The sequence below is a fragment of the Misgurnus anguillicaudatus genome, chromosome 21 (assembly GCF_027580225.2).
Source record: "Misgurnus anguillicaudatus chromosome 21, ASM2758022v2, whole genome shotgun sequence".
Classification (NCBI taxonomy): Eukaryota; Metazoa; Chordata; class Actinopteri; order Cypriniformes; family Cobitidae; genus Misgurnus; species Misgurnus anguillicaudatus.
Genome location: NC_073357.2, coordinates 30,983,009 through 31,001,907, shown reverse-complemented (window position 1 = coordinate 31,001,907; position 18,899 = coordinate 30,983,009). Strand labels below are relative to the sequence as shown.

The 18,899-nt window shown below is 38.5% G+C and overlaps 1 protein-coding gene across 2 annotated transcripts in view; it reads right to left on the bottom strand.

The window, feature by feature from the left end:
• dok4 (docking protein 4) overlaps window positions 1-18,899 on the bottom strand; it is a 120,288-nt gene that overhangs the window by 29,291 nt on the left and 72,098 nt on the right. The window lies entirely within an intron of this gene.

Below are 18,899 nucleotides of genomic sequence, written 5' to 3'. Positions count from 1 at the left end.
ACTTGGAGCCAATTTCACACTGAATTAAAGAGCTTTGTTGTTATCTGACTGCCATAGGAAGAGTGCAAGGACATCCCTCTCTCTGCCCCCCTCTACCTCAGTTTTACCACCTTTCTATCGAGCTATTGTATCTCACACAGTGTCTTTAATAAAACCCACATATTACATCCAATTATGTGTCAGAGGTGCACTCTTAAAAATAAAGGTGTTTCACGATTCCACTGATAAAAATAACTTTTAACATCCGAAGAACCACCAAAAAGTTATTTGTGGTGAAAAAGTGGTGAATTTTTTCTTATGGAAATGCAGTCATTTGAGGTCAGTAAAGTTTCATAACCAATCAGCTGTAGGTTAAATCAATGCCCGAGGCTCAAGGAGCCCCACTGGGTTCAGATGAGGTAAAAGGACAGCTTTAATTAATACACTACACACTGGAGGGGGTTTGACCCTATAGCCACCAACTGGTCTAGTCACAATGGGATGAACACAGGTAATTATCAGTGGGACATTGAGAGAGAGAGAAATGGAGAAAGATGGCACATTAATCTTTCATGGTCACAGTTGGTATATGTTCACCAAACTTAAGAAAATGTATTTTTGCTTTCCCTAAAAAACACAGTGCGCATATTTTTATTTTTATTCCCTTATTTCACTTAAAGTTCAAAGCTTTTAGCCACATCAACAGTTTAACATCCTTCATTTAGCAATGCCGAAAAGGCATAACATCATCAACATTCAGAAGCAATAAAGCTAAACACTCCCCACACAGCCACATACATGATTAAATTAAACTAATAAAGCTGACGGTGCAGCATTCATGCAAATGACGTGTGGGTAGAAAACTAGTTATAGACCAATATAGGTTCCAAGGAACTCACTTGGTACAGCTTTGCGTTAGTAGCACAAAGGTCATGGGTTTGATACCAGGTTTGAGCATTCTGCCAAATGCATACTGTAAAGGTTGATTAATCAGATCATTTGGGCTATTTGAGATGATCGTGGCTGATCGGTTGACCTTGGCTGATACTCATAACCTTGCAAGCAATATATCAAAAAGCCCTCTATTATCTATTGTTAATCTTTCCTTAGTTACAACTCTATTCTTACATGCAAGCTTATTGATGGCTCCTTAGACAAAATGTTTAATACTGTAAGGGGCCAGTCACACCAAAAGCATTTATGGCAGTTGCAGACGCCTATTTTGAATGATATTCTATGGGCAGGGCGCGTTTGCGCGCTGTTTATGCGCGCCGAGCGCCTTGCGGTTTTTTGCCGCCTGCCGCGCACGCGTTTTTGAAGGAGCGCTGAGAGCGGAGAAGCGCCCGACGTCATTCGTGTCTTTCCATTGTCCAATCGAATGAGGGGAGAGGCGGGCCTTACGTTATGGTGCGGGAAGTTTACAGTTGCTTTGAAGAACCGGACACCACTCGCTCACTCTCTCCTGTGTGTTTGTGCACCTCCCACCATCAAACAAGGTCAGAGCAAGCGTCCTCTTTTTAAAGTTTCTGCTAATATGACAGTTAACAGCAAAAGAGCGCTCACGCTTCAATATTTGATTGACAAGACAGCTGACTCGGTGGTTGCTTACCAATATGAAAAGCCGCGTCGCACTGCTCTTTTTTTAAAAAAGGCAGTGCGTCGCGCCTTGCGTTTGCAAGCGTTTAAAGCGCTTTTGGTGTGACTGGCCCCTTACTGTAAAAAGTGAAAGTTGGATTAACTCAAATTTTTCACATAAATTGAGATTTTTTTTTTAAGTTGCTAAAGCTTAAATATTTTTGGTGTTAACCAATTGAAGTCATTTTTAAGATTTTTTTTATGGGATAATTAGTATTGAGATCATAAATCAAAAAATAACACGTGTGAATAAAAAATAATACGCGTGAATTAGACCTTTAAACACATTTAAAATTATATTGCACAAAACTGGAAAACGAACGCAAAGTTATCCAAATCGCATACAAATTCATGTTTCTTAGTTTATATTACTCATTTTCATATTTAATTTTCTGTATGCTTGTGCTGTTTTTTCCCTTGCTCTTATATTCACATTCTGCACTTGCTTTTCCAAAAGTTGCCGTTTCATGCAAATCGGGGTGGACTTTATTGTTACTATTGGTCCACAAGTTTTAGATTGACAGCATCTCTTCTAGCCAATCAGTTGAAGAGGGAGTTGACTTCACTCCAGTGTGACTCATGCCTGCGGATCGGAGTGCGGGAAGATGGATAACCGTCGGCTGGGCTTTTATTAATTTTGGATTACTTTTCAGTCAAGGCATGCTGTACAGTTTAGTCACAAATGTAGCCTTTCTACCTGTAGCCTTAATATTCTTAATTCATGGGGGGATAAATAAACTTTGCACTTATTTGACAGCTTTGATCCATTTCTGTGTTCTGACCAACACACTTTAGGTAATGCAGTGTTTTTAAAAACATGTTCTGTTTTTGTATGCTGTCAGCATATGAATTGACTCAATAAAGAACTTTTAATGCAAACTCACAATTCAGAGACTTTGGCAGATATATTTACTTAGAGTTTAATTTTGTGCAGCTTGCTGGATAGCATACTTTGAAGCTTAAGGCATCAGTCGATAATTTATGTAAGTTGTGCATATATAGGGGTGGTTTCCCGGAGAGATTAGTTTAAGCCAGGACTAGGCCTCAGTTTAATTAGAAAATACAACTAGTTTTAACAAACATACCTTACTAAAAACATTACTTGTGTGCATTTTGAGGCAAAACAAAGGGTACTGATGTATTTTAAGATATGTCAGTGCAAGTTCTTTTTAGTTTGGACAGCTCTTACATTTATTTTAGTCTAGGACTAAAGGACTAAGGACTACCTGTCCGGGAAATCGCCCCATAGTGATTTTTATTTGTGTCATTTAACTCAGTTATACAGTTCATCTATACCTAGCAGAGAGAATAAACATTGTTGCTGTATTGTTGAATTTTTGTATTAATAAAAAGAATGTAATGCCTGAGTAAACACAATGGGTCTGAAAATAAAACAAAAGCAATTAATTTAAAAATGCTTTATTTCTGTTGGAGCCGATGGCGTAGTGGGCAGCACTCCGACATATGGTGCAAACGCACTTCCGGCGACCCGAGTTCGAATCCCGGCTCGAGGTCCTTTGCCGATCCCATACCCCTCGCTCCACCCTATACTTTCCTGTCGTCTCTCAAAAACTACTGTATATCAATAAAAAGGCAAAAATGTCCCCCCCCCCAAAAAAAGCTTTATTTTTTATAATCAATCTAAAGCTAGTCAATCTAAAACTAGTGGACCAATGGTGACACTAAAGCCTGCTCTGAGTCGCATGAAACTCTAACTGCAACGTTTGGAAAAGCAAATGTGAAAATAAGAGTGAGGTAAAAAAAAAGCAGCAAGCATATAAAAAATTAAATATGAGCAGAAAATATCAGAGAGAAGAAAAATGTGTAATATAAACTAAGAAAAATATTATGTATGCAATTTGGATAACTTTGCATCCGTTTTCCAGTTTTCTGCAATATAAATGTGTGCAATTTATTTTTTTCTTTTATTTTGTATTTTTTATGGAAAAAATACATTTATTTGGCCAAAAATATATTTTTTTTAAATATATGCTAAATATATTTTATAGAAAGTGAAGCTTAATTAAATATAATAAATTTGAAAAAAAATATAATAATAACAAAAATGTGTGCAATTTAAATGCGTTTAAAGTTCTGATTTGCGTTTATTATTTTTTTCATTCACGCATATTATTTTTTATCTGTGACCTCAATACATTTGGTGGGAAATGTATCTAATGTTTTATCATTCAAATTTTTTTCTTAAAGTGAGAAAATGTATTTTGTTAAAATGTGTTACCAATTAAAGTTTTTTTTTAAGTAGATCCAACTTTCACTTTTTACAGTGCAGTATCTGCTAAATGAAGAAATGTAAATGTAACTGTAACACTGTCTCCTTACTACACGTGATGCTCCGACACGCAATAAAATGTATCTTTCCATGTTAATTAACGTTTTTGTCCTAAACAGATGCGATACTGCGACGAGTGACAGTGGATTCTATTTTAGAAACAGTTTCTATTTCTGCGATGTCGCCTACACAGTCATCTTATTCAATGAAAGTTCTGCTCATTATAAATATTAATCATCAAACACAGATGAGAAGAGACTGATTAGATCTTTAAAAGCAGAAACAACAAATCCCTCAAATTGCACAGAAAAAGCCATAAAAGTGGAGGTATGCATCTCTGTAGCCTACTCCCTACTGTATGTATATGTGCTACTCAGCTGCAGTGCTGTTCTGATTGGCTGCATTTTCTGACTGATTGATTTGCACCACCCCCCTTGTTTCACATTCAGTATAGACAGTCAAATTGCATATTGCTGGAATCATATCACATCGAGTCTGATGTAAGCAAAAACCAATAAACTTACAAGAACACGAATAACTCGTAAGTAAAAAGAGACGGATCAAAAAGCAAAGAGTAGTTTGGAAATCTTGTGGATCAACGGCACACAGAGAGAGAAAAAACAGATGGAAAAGTAGAGGAGAGGTATTGCTAGAGGAATGGAATGAAGATGCCTCACTCACAGGGTTTATACGCCCTGATTATGACCCTTTTATGGAAAAACTCCAGGTCTTATTCTGCATAGACCTTACAACAGTCTCACACACAAACACGCTGGGCCCCAGCACAGGCAGATGAGACATGATGTCTGCAAGCCTCTATCTAACACAGATAACACAGCAGCTATAAACACATACACACAACATGTTTCAGCGCCACTCCTACAGCCTGACGCGACACTTTGTCTCCAGTCCTCTTTACCAGATCAGATCAGATAAAGCTAGAAAAACACGCAAGTATGTAAATACACACACACATTGTGTGCAAGAAAGATTTATAACATATGGCACTTACACTTGTTCAATCACTTGTTTTCAACAAGATAATGATCTTGAAAGTTTGATGAAAGAAAAGAGTTGTTCAAATGTAAAGCATATTTTCAAGAATATGGAAATGATCAAAAAGCTGCATTCTGAAGCTGTTTTTTTTGCTCTGTGAAGTTTCAGTGCTCCTGGCCAAACACGCACATCTTGCAGGACAGATAGTAGTAGGACTTCTTGAGGATCAGTGTCTGCCTGGCTCTCAAAGTGATACAACTACATTAATTAAGTGAAAAGCCTAGGACAAGTTTATGTTGCCAATAAAAAAAGGCTTAGATTAATTATTTGACTATGCAAAATAATAGTCCCATAAAGCATACTGCCACCAAACATTAGTGATAAATAATGAAGTTATTATTATGTTAAACAGCAGGCATAAAACTATTATAAAAATGTCTGAGCAAAATTAATCTGGACTGGTCATAAAACTATAGTTAATTTTTAGTTCCTTCATTGTTTGTTTATTAGAAAGAAGGTGTCAACGTATTTCAATATATTCTTCTCAGTGAGTCAGAATGAACAGACTCCCAGTAGTGACGACCCACGAGTGTCTGTTTTTCTGACATTGTGCAGAGTATCTTTATGACATCTGAAACCAAAGCCTATCTGACTTTAGTTTCTTCCTAGTCCTAGAGACATATTCCACAAAACACACATAGTTGTGCATACACACACACACACGTTCTGTCAAATACTGCAGCAGAACAACAACAAATAAAAACATTTATAATTCTTACATTCACTACAAGCATGAAAGCAGAGGAAAAGATGTTGTTTGCTATTACCTGAGATACGATTATTGGTTTGTAACTTCATGGGGCATTTTGCCTGGGAACTATTAAACACATCCAAACATTTTTAATTCTGCAGAGCAGCGAGAAATTTTAACAATGTGCAAGGCAGCCCCTGTTATCCAACAGCACTCCTGTGTACACACTGTAAATAAATGTGTCCGTGTGTGTGGGATGGTTGGTGGGAAATTTAATAAAGTCTAAAAGGAATTGCTTTGAGGTGCAGAGAGCAAAGGGTTCTCGCAAAAATATTTTGACATATTTTGTTTGACCATCTAACCCAGCCTTTATCATCTTTGCTTTACTACAACGTCTAAATATGTTTTCTTTATCTCGTACAAACTGGTGGAAAATAACAGCAAAAGCTGTCCTGGGCATTAGAAATGTATAAATGCAAAACATGATTTTTAAATAAAAAGATTAAAATGACCTTCACTTCAATCTCACCATACTTTGTTAATCCTCCTTTGACTAAATTTCTGATACAATAAAAACCATGCATGCCACATGATATACTTGTGACTAGGCACATATAATATGTACTAACTAGAACATCTAGTGTTTTATTTTTGGAGTGTAGTGTCTCTGTGTCAGGGAAAGCCAGGTTTTTATTGTTGTCTATGTGTCTATGTGGTGTCTTTAATATGTTATAAGACAGGCCATGTGCAAATTAATAATTATAAAAATTCATTACATTTATATAGCACTTTCCTGCAGCACTCAAAGCGCTTTAAATATGAAAGGGGGATTCTTCTGAACCAACACCAATGTTCATTATCCACCTGTATGATGCGACGGCAGCCATATTGTCCCAGAACGCCCAGCACACACCAGCTTGTTAGTGGAAAGAAGACGACAGAGTCATATATCCAATTAGTACAGTGCTTCTCAAACTGGGGGCCCGGCCAACAGGAGGGCCGCGAGATGGTGCCAGGGGGCCCCAGTTTTATGACATTTTATAAAATAAATTAATTTATCATGAATTCTGTGTAATTTAACCTAAAAAAATAAGGCTACTAACCAACAGCACTACTTTGTATACTTTAATATGTTTTGTCTAATTAAAATGTTATAGAACAAATTTGTCATAAATTTTCTTTAGGGGGGCCACAAAGGAATGCACTGTATACAAGGGGGGCCACACGCTAAAAAAGTTTGAGAACCACTGAATTAGTATATGAGGGGATGATTAGTAGGCCAATGGGCAAGTTTGGTCAGGATGCCAGGGCACTCCCCTACTTTTTTTCAAAAGACATCCTAAGCAGTGTTCAAATTATGTCAAAGCTTATGGGGGTCCCCAAGCTAAGCCCCACCCCCCTCATTATAGGGTTGCTGTGATTTCACAAATGTGATCCTGGATTAACAATCATCTGATCCTGGTTTTAATCAAAGAAACCCCAAATTACCCTTAACTCAGACCCTAAACATTTTTTACCCCTCAAATTAGTGTGAAACACTGGAAAGGCCAAATATTTTAAACAGAATAGGGGTGAAAAAGGGTGGACCTCAATGGCTTCTTTCAAATTACATAATTTAAGTAGGGGTTAAATGGATTGCATTGCGTAGTCATAAATCGAATAATTTTAGGATCAGCAAAACTGGGGGTGGGAAAATAAAATAAGAGCAAATTAAGAAATTGAGCAAATAAAAATAGATAAGAACAAAGTTACAAATAAAGTAAGATCTAGCATTAGTATTTAGGTACATAAATAGATTCAAATAAACAATAACACGGTCTTCTTTATTGTATAAATTAAATATTTATTTATTTAAAGTTATTTTCCTTTGTTTTCTGTTGTTTAATTAATATAAATGACACAAACATAAGCAGATAAGAATGCTACTTTCAGACCAACACAACGATTTGATTTCTTTCTGAACTTGCACTCACTTCAAGACATATCTAAATGTTTCTATGAGAATAGGTGCCAAGACTGTGTTATTTCGAGATAATTTTGTGTTTGCATGCTTTAGGAAAAGCGTGTAAGTGTGTATTCGTTTGACTTGGTGGACCAGCCGTCAATCTGAGTGGGTAGCCTCGCCTCGTTATGAAATAATAGTTTGAGAATAATAATAAAAAAAAAACTTAGCCTAAAGATTACTAAATACTCTTACCGCCACTTGCAAGTTCATATTTATTTGTAGACAGAAATCATTTGAATCAATTTATTGCGAAATTGGGACAAATAATGGACAGTATCGCTTTGTGACAGCGCAACATAAGAATTTGAAATTCATGTAGTATTTTAATTTTAATAAAAACCTGGGGGTGGGGGGATGGGGGGCTCTGGGCATTCGTAAACCACGCCTCAAATATGAGAAATGTGGTTCCTAGACCACGTCTTATTCTCTATGAGACCGGTCTGGTGTAAGCCAGACTATTGCAGGTGCGGGGCGGGTTGTAAAAATAGATACAGTGGTACTGTGCAGGTATTTAATAAAAAATATTATTAAATAAAAGTTGTAAGAAACCCTGACCCGCGCATCACTGGTCAACTTTAGAGGCATCTAGTGGTGAGACTGGGAAATTTCAACCAACCGCTACAGGACAAACATGCCGTTGTCTGAGACAACGTAGGGACAAAATGCGCTCTGTGGAACAGTTTGTCTGTTTAGGGTTACTGTAGAAACATAAAAAACGGAGATAAAACGTCTCATTTGAAGGTAATGAAAACAATACAGATCATTATGTAAGGTCTTTATACACCACTGATAATATTGTTATGTATATTATATTGCATTTCTGTCAAGAGATCCTCCTAAAAGTTTCACAATACACCTTTTAAAACATGAAGAAATTACTGTGACAGGTAAAACTTTTATATATGCCATTATGATGCTGAAAAATGCGTTTTAAATGATACAATTCTTGACTACAGGGAGACTACAGTAATTTCCAGATTAAGAAAATGCTGATTCAAAATGCATGCAACACGTTGCAGCTAGCTTTAACAAATTTAGCCCCGCCTCTTTTGCTACAGAGAAAGGTGGGACTGAAAGTGCGCAACATTAAAATACATTTTGAGACCGAAAAACAGCATCATCCAGGTGAAATAGAAGAACAGTGCACAAGCACCTAATGTGACAGAAACCATCTCGAGTTCCTGACGCTTAGCTTATCCCCCATGGACAAAGCTAATGAAGGGACAAATGAAGGTGTTATGACAGTCTAGAATTTATCATGCCATCTCACAGCATGAATGAACAAAGCTGAAAGAGGAGAGAGAGGGAGCGTGAGAGGGGGAAAAAGAGAGAGGAGAGAAAGCATATTTTAGACGGGTCCGAATTCCCAGCGTTGCCGTCACACAAAGCAGATATTTGGCGAGGTGAAGAACAACAACAACTGGCTGTCGGATTTGTCTGGCTTTTGTGGAACTGAGGTGGTCTGTCTGGAGTCTGTCGCTCTCTTTCCTCATCCACTATTTTTTAATCACCCTGTAACATTTGCCATAACAGTTAAGAGGAAACCGTCTACATTTTAAAGCCATGCAAGTATACTGAGAGCCTTTAAAGCGTTTCCTAGTCATGTGTTTAAGAATGAAGTATTAAGGCTTTAAAACATTTAGGGATACTAAAACAGGCCATCAAATTTCAAGGGACATTTTAAGTGAACTAGGCCTAAAGGAAAACAGTTATCCTAATTTAGACAGAGGTTTGTAGGGCACCCAGTGAGACTGAAAAAAATCATGTTGATGAGTCAACAACTCTTATGAAGTATCAGCCAAAACCCTTATAAAAGACACCGTAAAAATAACAGCCAACTTTCCCTCTGCATTTTGAAATGTCCCTTAAAACTTTTTTAAAACGGCCACTAATGCATACTTTTTAACAATTGTAATAAAGTTTAACTTAAAGTTTCACAGAGAAGGTATGTGATATATTTGTTAGTTATCACATTTGTTAGTCTGTTTCGCAGACTAGTCCTTTCTGAATGACGTTCACTTCAATTCTGCTTGTCTGATAAGTCTACAAATAGATTAGTCAAGGTTTCCAAAAATCTCCACCTTACGCAAAGACTTTCTCTCACACACAGATGGGTCCTTGTATAACTGACAGTGAACAGAGAAAAATATGGAAAAGATGAATGTAGTCGAAATGAGGCACAGACAGATGCACCAACAGGGGCTCAGGGAGGAAGTCGAACTCAGAGGATTGTTCACGTCAGCATTCTGGAGCCGTTCACTTTGAAGATTCTTTCTCATGACAGACTGAGGTGACACACGCATCAGTTCAAAACAACATGACACTCTGCACTCCATCATAAAGAAGTGCACTAAAAGAGTGAGAGACAGGACAGAGAGTAAGACATTTCTAGAGATTGCATGATCACTCTGTGGGCTGTAACACCCTTTAGGATGAAGAAGCTGCAGCTGGTACTCACAGCTAGGGCTGCAACATACATAAAAAAGCTAACTTTTTCCCAAAATACAAAATTGCAATATACGCACTTATATTTACATATATTATAAAACAAGAACTGACATTTCCCCCAAAAACCTGACAGCTTCAAGGCGGAGTCCACGATGTTTGAAAAGCGCTTTGGAAAAGGAGACGGGCCGACTACCAAAACACACTTATAGCCAATCAAATCAAATCAAATGCCGGGTTGCGTATGTGGCGGGCGGGTCTATCAACAGAAGGTCCAGATTCTATTGGGGTAGGGGCGTGTTTGTTTAGGTGATTTCAAATATCAACATTGGCTTTCAAACATCATGGACTCCGCCTTTAATTTATTAATCATTATTATAAGCTTAATGTTGTGAATTGTGGTAAGATAAGCAGATAGTTTTGAACACTAAGGTAACATGCACGGTGGTGGGCCAGTGTATGTTTTTAATTGTTTCCAATGGAAGCGCTGCACTTTTCAAAAAAGCCAGCAGCTGGCATTTTTTTTCCGCGCTGAGTGCTGGCACTCGGCAGCGAAGAGTTAAAAAATAAAATATTCAACTTTGGGTGAAAAGCTCAGCGCGTCAATGTCAATTTCACTCGGCCGTCCAATCACAGTGGAGGAGGGGCAGGACAAATATCACAACAACCAACCGGCGCATCGTTCAACGACTGATAAACAAATCAGAAGTATCATAGCAATCAAAGCGCTCGGCTAAAAAAAGCTGGCAGTCAGCATCCATCTGGCATTTTCTGCCCTGTGTAACGGTGCATTCACACGGTGCGTAAGCGTTAACACTTCCCATTTACTTTTAATGGGTGACGTCATGCGTTGCAGAACTGAGTGGATCCGTCGGCACCACGTCACTCCGTTGCTCGCGTTAGAAGTTAAACATTTCTCAACTTTTCAAGCGGCAATGCGTGCGTCAGCCAATCAGATCGCCTTATGCAAATAACCTAGGCAGAGCCAACCAATTACGTTTATGGAAGTGCATGTGTTGCGGCCACGGTGATTGGCTGTTGGCAACGCTTCAGACAAGCCTTCTGTCAAGCGTTAGCGCTTTCGCCCCATGTGAATGTACCGTAAAAGCTTTGTTGTGCACACCCTTTTTGTTTACAGTATTTTTAACCCCCCAAAAAGTTACAGATTGAAGCTTTATGAGTCCAATATCTTATTTTACACCTTGAATGTTGAAAGTACAATGTTTATACATTAAGACCACTAAGAATAAGTACTTGAACTACCAACAGAAACCCAGATGACATGGAGAAAAATTTAAAAGTGGTTGCCAAAGTTCCACCGTGGCACATAATTACTGAAGTTACATAAAGTTAAAAACTCTGTAAAGAAAAGAGGGTCTATTATGTCACATTCTGGTCCCATAAGTTGATTTATGGGACACAGCAAAAAAGCTGAGTGTGAGAGGAAAGACAGAAAGAGGAAGCCAGCAGGAGGAAATGCATTCACTGTTCATTTGTTATAGAGGGAATGCGTGAGGGCACAACTTAGACACAAAAACAAGCCGCAAGCCGCATCTCTATCTCTGTCATAAATTATGGATGTTGTTTGATGTCTCTTAACTGCTGTGGAGCTCTCAGGGGGCCTTCTCAGCAGCAGGCCTAGCAGAAGAGCCAAACTTATAATGTTGAGTCAATGTCAGCTTCAGCACAGGAAGTGCTTTTCAAAAGCATGGGTCATGGACTTGTGCATCGGTGGTAAAATACATTACAGCAAAAGAAAAGGATGTATTATTCGTTAAATGTTCTTTACATAGGAGTTAAAGGAAACAAAGTGGTTTGCTAAGGCAAGAATAACTACAAGTCATACAATACAAAAACCTCTAACAGAACATCCAAGTTAAACCCTTTTGGGCGGTTTCCCGGACGGGGCTAATCCTGGTCCAAGACTAATGGCGCTTTTCCATTGCATAGTACCCCGTGGGTCAGGTCGTGTCAGCTTACCTTACTTTGGCTTGGTTGGCTTTTCCATTGAGTTTAGTAGGGGAGAGCGGGGTATGTTTTTTTACATTTACAGAGCACCATACATCACAATGGTATAAATCTCATACAGTACCAAATGAATGAAGAAAGTCTTGGGCACATATGTGACCAGTCACGGAAAGTAGGGACACAAGTCGGATCTGGGGCATTTTGAGTTATGCATAGATTCTGAAAGTGCAGATTCTAAGCTTTCCAACGATGTGTAACACATGGAAATCTGATAAGATTTGGAGAAGTTGTGGCCATTTGAATGTAACACATTCAAGAAAGAGAATGCTGAGAAATTTGAGAAAGAAAAAAGTTAACACTTTCCCTTTTCCCTGGCTGGAGAGACAATAGGGCTCATTTACATCTCATTTAGCTAAGCCATACCCCCTGTAAAGCCGTTTTGAGATACAGAGGTTCTACCATCATATGTAGTATTTTATTACAGAAGTCCGAATGGCAAAATGCAAAAATAAACAGGACTTTTAACGTTACCTTTGCGGGGATCACAAGTCGAATCCAGTCTGTTTCAGATGTGTGACTCGTCCAATGATTTTTGTCCACAAATGCGTATAATCCGTGAAATAGATATATAGTCTATTTCGCATGAACTTCTGGTAATACAATATAATATACAATCTGAGGACTATTTACATCGTAACATGTAAGGGTATATCAGATTACACTCGGTATTAAACACATGAACCCGCCTTCAAAGTTTGTATTTAAAATAATAGATAATCCAAAAACAGCACCGCCGAAAACGTGAAGTCCTTAAGAGATGTTACCAATCGCTCGCTCGTTCCTCCATCAGCCAATGACTTCATAGAAAATATTGATAGACAAAACATGTAGCCAATTATATAAAGAATACAACGATCTCTGTGTAACTTCTGTGTGTTTGGACAAATAACAGTCAGCCGCATCACTGACTTTATGGGGCGCCGCAGTCGGATGACGTCAGAGTAACGCGAGAGCGAGTCGAAATTAAACTACTCCGTAAGATTTCTTAAAGAGCTCTCGCGGTACTTCGACGTCATCCGACCGCGGCGCCCCACAAAGTCAGCGACGCGGCTGACGTATATGCGGTTGACTGTTATCTGTTCCGCCCCAGCTTCTTTTATATTTCTTTTGTTTTGTGCGCCCGAGCTTCATTTACAGTCTGGGGAGACGCACGCTATAAGTTTGAAAAAAAAATAAAATAAAACTCAGCAAACATGTCTTAAGGGACAGAGCAGCCACGTCACTACAGTCACGTGACTTCACGCTCGAGCCGGAAGAGAAAACAATGCTGAATAAAATCGTAATTCTTGCTATTTTTGGACCAAACTGTATTTTCGATGCATCAACACAATTTTACTGACCCACTGATGTCACATGGACTACTTTGATAATGTTTTTATTACCTTTCTGGACATGGAAACCGTACATAGATTTTCAATGGAGGAGACAGAAAGCTCTCGAAATAAATCTAAAGTTAAAACATCTTAAACTGTGTTCCGAAGATGAACGGAGGTCTTCCGAGTTTAGAACGACATAATGGTAAGTCATTAATGACATTATTTTCAGTTTTGGGCGAACTATCCTTATTCAGTAGTCACGCTGTTTCCTTTGGGGGCGGAGGCGAAAACACAAGCTTATACAGTATATGTAAATATACACACAGACAATGACGCCCCCCCGCTGCACGCTAGAATCTCCGGAAAACAAGCCTATTTTAACCGCAAAAGGTACGCTTTTAAATATACATAAACTGCTATCTCAAACATGGAGAGGCTTCTTCGTGATCTCAACTAACAGATTCTGCAATAAAACGAAAATCACAAATTTTGAAAAAAAAAAACTTTGTTTCTCATTTTCTCGAAACTTGTGCTGCCGACTTGTGTCCCTGGCTTCCGTGACGGGTCACATATGTTTTATTCATTACATTTTCATATCTTATCTCATTAGGGAGTTGTAGACTGAGAATGTTCACTTGTGACAATTTGCCCCATTGGCGGGTAAGTTTTCACACTAGATTATCTAAAAAGAACAACACAACTTAATTGTGATTATTGATTTAAATTTTTAAATTCAAACCAGTACTGAAAATATTAACTCTAGTGCTTTTCACACTGCGCTTAACCCTGGGTTATCTTCTTTCTAAATCCTGCTTTAACCTTAGGTTAAGGATTGTTTCACACTTGTAATTTAGAAACAGGGATATTCCTGAAATGAACCCAGGGTTATGAAACCCTGCTAGCCCTGCCTTTGTGGGGTTAACCCCGCATTACGGTGCCAAACACACGCAGTGTGAAACGTCAAGATTATGAATACCCAGAGTTGTCTCTTTTCCCCTGGTTAAGTATAAACAGTGTAAAACATGAAACATATAATCCAGGATTCCGTTAACCCAGGGTTTAGAATAATCCAGGGTTAACTATATCCAGTATGAAAAGCATGTGACGACTAGCCCCAAAGTCATTGAGACAACTTTCCCCAAACAGACATGTAGGCTAATGTTGGCTAAATCTAAGGATTAGCTCAACATAGCACATCAGCTAAAGTATCAAAAGACATGTTATTGTCTCCTCTATTTTGTTCAAAATAATAAAGTTAACAGTAATACCTAAAAAAGTTGTATTGCATAAAATTTAAAGTGCAAATGTTCTACTTTTAAGGCAAAAAAAGAAAAGAAAATTGTGCTCATTTGAGATTAGAGCGATCTTGACCACATGTGAAAACAAAGTTGACTATAGAAGTTGCCACACAAAGTGGTTATTTGATTTTTTAGAATGAGAGAGATTATAGGCGCGTTGTTATTTTCCACTGCCTACTGCTGTGACATCATACCAAAGTGGGAGCGAACATTGTTGGAATGCAGTGTTTCCCATACATTCATTTATTTGTCAGTCTGTCACAAAATCAAAATTGACCACCACAATCAGATGTTTGCACATCACGTTGATCACTACCTGTCTCACATGACAGTTTCACAAACACTCGTGGCGTCAGCCGATTTGTGCCGCCACAAACTGGTAAACAAAAAATACTGAAAAACACTGATCCTGATTCTCAGCCTGTGGATGTTTTTAACCACTAAAAGGGAGTTTGGGAACTTACAGCAAAGCACAGACGTCAACAGGTTTGCTCGAGACAGCGAAAGCACGAAGCTTAAGCTAATCTTGCGTTGTTCAGCAATGACGCTGGTAGTGACGATACTCTCAGACCAATCTACAATGTTTTCATGTCACGTTTTAGTATCAGCTCAGCTCGCTTCAACCCCAAACAAGGTGGTACTAAAAAAGTACCGGGTACTGTACCCAGTGGAAAAGATGACCCAACCTGTGGGGTACTATGCACCATAAAATGCATGTTTGAGCTGCCTTAATTTACAAAACACCTTGCATTGACACATCTTAACATACATCAGTGCCATTGTTTTTTCTAAAGATGCACAAAAGTATTGATTTTTTTTGTTTTTTAGTAAAAACTACTTAGATATCCTAATATAACTAGTCCTGGATCAATCTAAACCCTGTCTTGGAAACTGCCCCATCTGCGTTAACTTACTGATCTCACATCATGTGACTATAATGAGGGGGTTTATTACTTTTCCAAGAAATCAGACTTTAAATTTTGTCTTGTGGACAATAAATAGATTAAATAAACATAGACTTATAATGGGATGATTCAGAGCCATATCTTGGGACCAGCATTTCATAAAGACCTGGATCTAGACTCTTTTGGCCAAGCTAAGCATCCACCTTACAATGACCTGGTAACCATCGAGAACACCCAGGCACTGTGGTAATAAGTTTTGTATATTACCAAGCACTAGTCATGTGAAATATGCTTGCGTAATGTAGTTGTGTCTTAAGCAGTGATTTTCTACACTGACAAGTACAGCAACAAATACAAACTTTAAAATAGCAGTTTGATGGCATCATCACTGTTTATCATTAGCTGGCCTTTTACATTGACTTAAAACACAGGAAGGACTGATATAAACAGGAAACTGCAGTTTGGCAAATCTTCTTTAGCAGAGTCAGCTGATGAGACTGTAGAAAAATAACATTATGAGAGCTTTACAGAAGCACTATATTCAGCAAGACCCACAGACATGCACTATATTCAACTGGATTTATAGACATACACTACAAAAGCACTATATATTTAGCTGGGCATATAGACATACGTTCGACCGGACGTATAGAAAAAGTGTGTCAGCTGCAAAGTGAAATAGTATTTTTAAACTGGTATTATCAATCTACCAAGAAAAAAATCAGAGTATGGCATGTGAGGGAAGGAAGAGAGGCCACTTGTCCTGTACTCAGGCGCAGACACACAGACACTCACACACACAATGTCACACAGTACATTCGGTCCCTCGACTGGGTCTTCTGTCAGGGTCAGAGCCATTTACTGTATCCAATCCATCAACACAGATCTCTACATGAATGTTACCTTCAAACCCACACAGGTCATAAATATGTTTTTGTAACATCAAAAACGGGCATTCTTTAGGGTCCATACTGCATTAACACAAATAAATTCACAAACATAAATAAGCTTCAAATTATAAACACAAAGGAATGTTAATCCCCATTAAAAATGTATGCCTTATAATTAAAACACACTTTATGGAAATCCTATGTGTATTTCAATCTCCATGCAGTTCGATAAACACCAACCTGACTTTTGAAATATGCACTCAGGCATGACAGACAGCAGCGTAGGGACTCTGTACCATGTACAGTATGTGTGCCGAAGCTCTTGGGGGGAGCAGAAATCCAAACAAATCAATGCAGGCAGAGGCCAGGAGAGACCGAGCCTCCGCCACCCGCAATTACTGCATCATAGAAACAAACAGTGTGGAAGCGAACTGGAAGCAAAAGGCACTGTCTGCTGCCTAGCAGGTAATATCATAGTTTTGCAGATGCGTGCGTGTATGCGCAAGGCCGAAGGGGGGGTCTGGATACAATCACACAGGCAGGTTTGCTGGGTTTAGTAGTGCAGGCAGGCCACTCTGTAATTTACAGAGGTGGAATGCAGCATGCAGCCGCGGGTGCTAATTACAGAGTGTTCATCTCTCTCTCTCTCTCTCTCTCTCTCTCTCTCTCTCTCTCTCTCTCTCTGTGTGTGTGTGAGCCAACCAACCAAAACCAGCCGACTCCCACACTACTCTGCTGTCAGCTGCAACCTTCAGACAAAATGCAGAAGTGCAAACACACACCAGGACAGCTGTTTGAATAATACGTCTATGACTCCGGTACCTATGCACGCAACAAAACCCACATGATGGTTTACTTGTATGTAAGGATTTGTAATAAACTAAACACCCTGAAAACGTACTGGTAATAGTCAAAAGTCATCTCTCTCAATTGAAACCTTTTCCTTTAATGCTCTTTTAGGCATTACTGGGCATTTTGCTGCACACATTTCTCTTGAATGGCACAGATCTCTCCAGCCACCAACAAACACATGCATTGATGCTTATTTCCATCAATGAAATGCAAGTCCTCCTTGACTAAATGGAAATGCACTTTGTGTCCGATTTATGCATACAGATTCATCCCTCCCCCACAAACACACATACAGACGGCAAACCTATAAAAGTATTAGATACAGTCGAATTAAGTGTGTGTGCACGTGCATAGCAACCGTATCCACTGAGCCCACTAACCAAATTTTGTTTTACGAGTCTATCTATAATAACAGGAAGGATTTAAGCCACCAGTACAAAAGTCCAGACACTTAACCAAGTAAACAGTCCTTTAGGGCAAAAGTTTAAAGTTACAATTTTGTATATGTGGAAGTCTAAAATAGAGAAGATACAAAGATTTAACACAAGATGTTTTGTGCTTTACAGGGTGAACTTATTACAGATTTGTTATGATCTCAAACAAATGAGATTTAGATTCCCCAAAATTTTGTTCTTATTTACTAATGTCAGAATGTGCTATTAATGCCTCTTATTCATAAATGTTACATCAAGAATACAAGATAAACAGCCTTTTTTTTCTCAACGGTTATTTAATAAAAGTCCTGTGACAGAGCTGACATTTATCTAATCGACCTTTTTAATCTCTTTTAAGCATTAAACCAGCAGTCAGGTTCAGTTTAAAGAGGTTAGGGGTTAATAGGACTTTATCCTCTATAATCTTCATTGTGCTCGAAAGCAGCTATGATAACAGCAACACAGTAATAAGCTAACGTTATCCCGTTGCCCGACACGATGTTTTTCACTTCCGAGTTCCGACTTTGTATGGTCCAACAGTCGAGGAGGATTTTCAGACTATTTATTATGAGCTTAAGTGAAGCTGTTTTTGCGAAGTGAGATAAGGTTCAGATTAAACGCTGTCGTTTTATCAGCGAACAGCACATTTAAAAGACACTGCTTTAATTTAATGAACAGCCCGGAAGACAAAATGCAAGGCAATTATTTCCCATAGTTGGACACTCGTGTGCAACGATGGACAATAAGGACAGTAAGTATGGAAATGATGTAGGCAGAAACCGCGCTCTTTGTTTTGCCTCAGGCTGCGTCTCAACATCTAGAGAGCTGTCTATCTAAATAGCATTCTTCAGCATCACAGACGCGTGCAGCGGAATAAGCATTAAGATGTCCTTCACAATCAATCGTGCATAGGTATGTTCACTATAGGTAGTAGTTCACTAGGTTTATAGACACGCGCATTGTCTTATCTAAAGCGATTCCCTGATGATGACCAGAGAAAGTAATGAATGCATGCATGCTAAATTAAATTTCTAGTAGACAGCAAATGGTTATATGTTAATAAATAATGAATAAA